Here is a 5,893-nt window from a genome sequence, read left to right on the forward strand (position 1 = left end):
CTGCCCTGTCTGCTCACCTCCACACAGCTGCCTGCCTACACTCTCCCCTTCCAGTAGCACCATCCTTCATTTGTGACTTTACTTCCTAAAAATCTTCTGCATTTCTGTAATTTTTTTCCATCTCCTCCACCCACCACCACCCTGGCTCAAGCCGTAATCTCCTTTCACACCTTTTCCCTGTCTCCTTCCTGTCTGTTTCCCATTGCAGCCAAAATTATCTTTCTCCAATAAAAATTTGATGAGTCATCCCATGACTTAAACCCCTCCAATGTTTGCGGATGCTCTTCCAGTAAAGAAAAACCCTCAACAGAGCCTGGAAGGTTTGCCCGGCCAGCAGCCTGTGCTCTCTGCCGTTACACTCACCTTGCCGTTTGCACAGATGCTCCCTCCACCTGGCGCGATCTTGCTATCTTCTTTTCCTGATGGCGTGTATCCCCCTTCAGACCTCACTGTGGCACTTCATTATGGAAGTCTTCCCGTGACAACTCCCTATGCTCCCTATGCAGCACATGGTTTTTATTCATGGTACTTAGGACCATTGGATATTTTTATACTTCCTTATGGGATTGTTTGAGTGAGAGACATCGCTCCTGTTAGACTCTAAGCTTCATAAGGAGGACTGATGGTTTTACTCACCACCGTGTTACTATAATACATATACCCCTCTAGTGATCAAACGAATAATTCAACGAATAGTAAGATACTGAGGCTACTCAAGTGGATATTAGATATCATATTGAAGCTTCATATAACACATATCCCATCATAACAGTTGAACTTTCCACAAAATAATGAATATTCTGAAAAGTGAATTATATGCATATTTTCTCTCTTTTTTAAATTTTATTTAAGTTAAACAAGTTTCTTGTATTTCATATACACAGATTTAGGAACACAGTGATAGTTCCCACCATCGCTATCCTCTCACCCATGCTCCAACCAACCCTTTTTCCTCCTCCATCTCCCATTCCCACTCAATTTTTACAAAGATCTCTTTTCAGTTACTAGTGATCATAAAGTTAACCCTACACTAAGTAAAAGAGTTCAACAAATAATATGAAGGAAAAAAAAACACTGTTCCTCAATGGAAGAAACAAGGGCTGTAAACAGTCATTGAATCTCAAAATGTCCATTTCCTTCCAATACATTACATTTTAGGTACTCTGTTAGTTACCTCGGATCAGGGAAAGCATATGATATCTGTCTTTTTGGGGCTGGCTTATTTCACTAAGTATAAGGGTTTCCAGTTGTGTTCATCTTGTTGCAAAAGACAGGATTTCTTTTTCTTTTTTTTACAATTGAGTAGTACTCCATAATGTATATATACCATAATTTCTGTATCCAGTCAGTCAACAGTTGATGGACAGCTGTGTTGGTTCCTTATCTTAGCTATTGTGAATTGTGCTGCAGTGAACATGGGGGGTACAAACAATTCTTTCAGATGCTGTTTTCTTTTGGTTTGGGTAAATTCCCAGGAGTGGGATGGCTGTGTCATATGATAGGTCTATATTCAGATTTCTGAGGTTATATACACATTTTCGTGACTGAGAGAAATTTCTCTGCATATAAACATGATTTAATTGAAAGGGATTAAATTGCAGAATCTCCTGTTTGAAAATGACTTCTGTACTAAATATCATTAGAAGAGATGATGCATTTCAGTCAAATGATCTATATTCGGAAGACCAGGCTTGAGAAATAAGTAAACAACTACAGTCTTTAAAAAGTCCAGCGATTTACACAATGCTGTGTATTTCCACTTTATTCATGTGGCATTAATCAGAATCAACAGTTTTATGGTTCAGAAGTACGTCATTGCCGTAATCACATTAATTTTAAGACAGCTTCAGTGACAACATATGTCATAGTTGTTGCAAACTGAATATGTAGAAACACAGTGTGTGGAGTGAAAGGGTCTAGGTTCTACTTCTGGTTCCATCAGTTATCAGTTCTTCAAGTGTCAGTCTTCTTTAACTTAAGAAAAATACTTTCTGTCTTATGGTGTTGCTAATTATTACCCAATGAATGGCCTGACTTACTTCTTAGAGACCCGCTTTTTAGAAGCCAGCCCTTTGTCAAAGCTCTACAGGTGATTCTGGTGATGAGCCAGCCTCTTCCGCCTCAGCTTGGGTGTGTCACTCTTTCTGTAACTGCCATTTAGTGTGATGAGACAGATACTTTACTTTTATTACTCACAATGATTCCATAAAATTTCTGTGGTACAGAAAATTTAAATAATTTGTCTAAGTTCCTATAGTTAGTTTACAGACTGGGTATGAGTCAGGTGTTGATAAATTCCAAAGTTTATTTCCATTTACTTATTTATTTTGAAAGGCAGACACACACACACGAACGGCATCCATCTACTGCTTCACCCCGCAAACGCCCACAATAGCCAGGGTTGGACCAAGTTGAAGACAGAAGCTAGGAGCAGTTTGGGTCTCCCACGTGGGTGGCAGAGATCCAAGTATTTGAGCCGTCGCCTGCCTCTGCCTCCCACCCCCAGGTATGCATGAACAGGAAGCTGGAATCAAACAGAGCCAAAACTCCAGTTGGAATGTGGGCATCCCAAGGGGCAGTTTAACCACTGTGCCAAACATCACCCAAGGCTGGTTTTCTTTACCGCTCTATATAGCCTCTCCAACCCAATAAGGATGAAAAAATATGCCTGGCAGTTTGTTCGGATTTTTTACTCTGTCACTTTTAGGTGATATCTGATAAGAACCTTGAGGCTGCCTCGATGGAATGAGGAGCACCAGATTCTGGGTGGAAGAGATGGAGTGAGCGACACTTCTGACACTCTGGCTTTGCGGCTTTGGGCAGATCTTTAAATTTGTCTGAGTCTTGGCTTCCCCAGTTGTAAAACACAGATGATACATCAGATTGTAAGAATTCTCTCATGACATTTATGATGATACTAAGAGGATGTGGCATGAAATGACACTGGTTTGTAGTGTTGGAACTCTGTGTAGGACCCCTTACAATCAGGCATTATTCTAGTACAGTAAGAGACCAGGTGTGTATCTGTGCGTTTTTAATGAGCTGTTAGTTCTACATTCTCTCAACAGTTAACCATTTCCTAGGTCTTTAGAAAGAGACCCAGTTAAATGAGCATTGTTTTTCAACTTTTATTTAATAAATATAAATTTCCAAAGTACAACTTTTGGATTATAGCAGCTTTTCCCCCCATAACCTCCCTCCCACCTGCAACCATCAATCTCCCACTCCCTCTCCCATCCCATTCTTCATCAAGATTCATTTTCAATTATCTTTATACACAGAAGATCAATTTAGTATATACTAAGTAAAGATTTCAACAGACTACACCCACACAGACACACGAAATATAGAGTACTGTTTGAATAGTAGTTTTACCGTTAATTCGCATAGTACAACACATTAAGGACAGAGGACCTACATGGGGTGCAGGTGGACAGTGACTCCTGTTGTTGATTTAACAATTGACACTCTTATTTATGATGTCAATGATCACCCAAGGCTCTTATCATGAGCTGCCAAGGCTATGGAAGCCTCTTGAGCTCACAAACTCCGATCTTATTTAGACAAGGCCATATTCAAAGTGGAAGTTCTCTCCTCCCTTCAGAGAAAGGCATCTCCTTCTTTGATGGCCCGTTCTTTCCACTGGGATCTCACTCACAGAAAGCTTTCATTTAGGTCATTTTTTTTGCCACAGTGTCTTGGCTTTCCATGCCTGAGAAACTCTCATGGGCTTTTTAGCCAGAAAAATGAGCATTTTTAAGTACACTTTTACAAATCATCATTACCGTTCATTTGCAGAGTGCTGAGTAAAAACTAAGATCCAAGGATGTCCAAGGGTCATTCTTTTTTTTTTTTTGCTTTAATTATTCACATTTTATTAACATGTAAACCTTAAGCAGACTCCAATAAAGAGCAGTCAGTAAAAGTGCATCTTTTTAATGTTTTTTACACCTTAAAATAATTCTCTTGCTGACTGCAGACATGAAGGCTGTTTGGCAGTATTCAGAAAAATCATAGTAAAGACAGTTTTCCCACTTAGTTTGTAGTCTTCAATAATGATTAGAAGTTACTGTTATCAAACAAGTAAGACTGCATTTATGCATCCATCATTTTCAGGATTGTTGGTAACCTGGGCACATTTCCCCCAAATAACCTTGCTTCCTTGCGTCACAAGGCCCAGCTCGCTCACATTCACCTCAATGACAGTACCTTTAGTAATTACACCCAGAGTTGTGTATAATGGGGATGATGGATTCTTTTTTATACCAAGTATTGGCAGACAGAAGGTGGCTTTCAGTTCTGGATGTGTTACATGGGCCTTCTTAAAACGTAAGCCCATTGGTTAGCCGGCGCCGTGGCTCAATAGGCTAATCCTCCACCTTGCGGCGCCGGCACACCGGGTTCTAGTCCCGGTCGGGGCGCCGGATTCTGTCCCGGTTGCCCCTCTTCCAGGCCAGCTCTCTGCTATGGCCAGGGAGTGCAGTGGAGGATGGCCCAGGTGCTTGGGCCCTGCACCCCATGGGAGACCAGGAAAAGCACCTGGCTCCTGGCTCCTGCCAGGATCAGCGCGGTGCGCCGGCTGCAGCGGCGGCCATTGGAGGGTGAACCAACGGCAAAAGGAAGACCTTTCTCTCTCTGTCTCTCTCTCTCACTGTCCACTCTGCCTGTCAAAAAAAAAAAAAAAAAAAAAAAACGTAAGCCCATTGGTCTAATGAATCTTTCATATTAAGGTGGTTTTCTTGTAAAGCCATCTCCAACAAAGCAGACTTTGGTAACCATCCTCTTCCATGCCTTCTTTTTTCTTTTCCCTGTCCGAATAACTTTTAATACTTCTGTTTCTCCCTGGGCACGGACTTTAGGCAGAGGGACTTCCCATTTTCCCGCCTTCTCTTTTCGTTTTTGTTTAATCATGTTGGAAAGTACTTTAGCTCGGGACTGTCCCTCTCTGTCTAGCAGATAGGCAGGCACTGCTCCCTTGGGAGTCTTTTCATCATTCTTTTGTTGGGTGTTTCTCTTCTCATGCATCTTGATAGTCTTTTCATCTGTATTTTCTCAGCATGGCGCTGCTTATGGTAGAGCTTGGCCTTCAGACCAATCATCTTTTTTGCTTTCTTTGAACGTTCATGAGCCTCCGACTTTCCTTTTTTCTCTTTTTCTCATGGTAATCCAAACGGTACCCATAGCGTTTACGGTGTAATTCAATATATTCATTCTGTGGCATGGTGACGGCCTTAGAACCGCCAGGTGCAGCCTCCTGGGTGCGAAGAAGTTCCCAACTTTCGCAAGGGTCATTCTTGCATTGCCATGGTAACTTAGACTTCCTGTTGTGCAGCTTATAGTTGCACCTGAGATAAACAGAGGACACGTTCTTCTGAGACAGAGTGCGGAAGAGGGGCTGGCATTGAGCGTAGCAGTGTAAAGCCCGCACCTGCAATGCCGGCACCCCATTTAGGCACCGGTTTGAGTCCTGGCTGCTCCACTTCCCATCCAGCTCCCTGACAATGTGCCTGGGAGAGCAGTGGAAGTTGGCCAAGTGCTTGGGCCCTGCACCCACACAGGATATGTGGAAGAAGCTCCTGGCTTTGGTCTGGCCTAGCCCTGGTTGTTGTGGCCATTTAGGGAGTGAACTAGCAGATGGAAGACCTCTCTTCTGTTTCTTCCCCCCTCTCTCTGTAACTCTTGCTTTCAAGTAAATAAATCTTTGAAAATAAAGAATGAAGGCCAACGCCCCGGCTCAATAGGCTAATCCTCCACCTAGCGGCGCTGGCACACCCGGTTCTAGTCCCGGTCGGGGTGCCGGATTCTGTCCCGGTTGCCCCTCTTCCAGCCCAGCTCTCTGCTGTGGCCAGGGAGTGCAGTGGAGGATGGCCCAAGTGCTTGGGCCCTGCACCCC

General features: G+C 43.0%; 1 pseudogene; it reads right to left on the reverse strand.

The window, feature by feature from the left end:
* Nucleotides 1–3,866: 3,866 nt before the first annotated feature.
* Nucleotides 3,867–5,290, reverse strand: LOC100350517 (ribosome biogenesis protein NSA2 homolog; annotated as a pseudogene).
* Nucleotides 5,291–5,893: the final 603 nt, after the last annotated feature.

The sequence above is a fragment of the Oryctolagus cuniculus genome, chromosome 13 (assembly GCF_964237555.1).
Source record: "Oryctolagus cuniculus chromosome 13, mOryCun1.1, whole genome shotgun sequence".
Taxonomy (NCBI): domain Eukaryota; kingdom Metazoa; phylum Chordata; class Mammalia; order Lagomorpha; family Leporidae; genus Oryctolagus; species Oryctolagus cuniculus.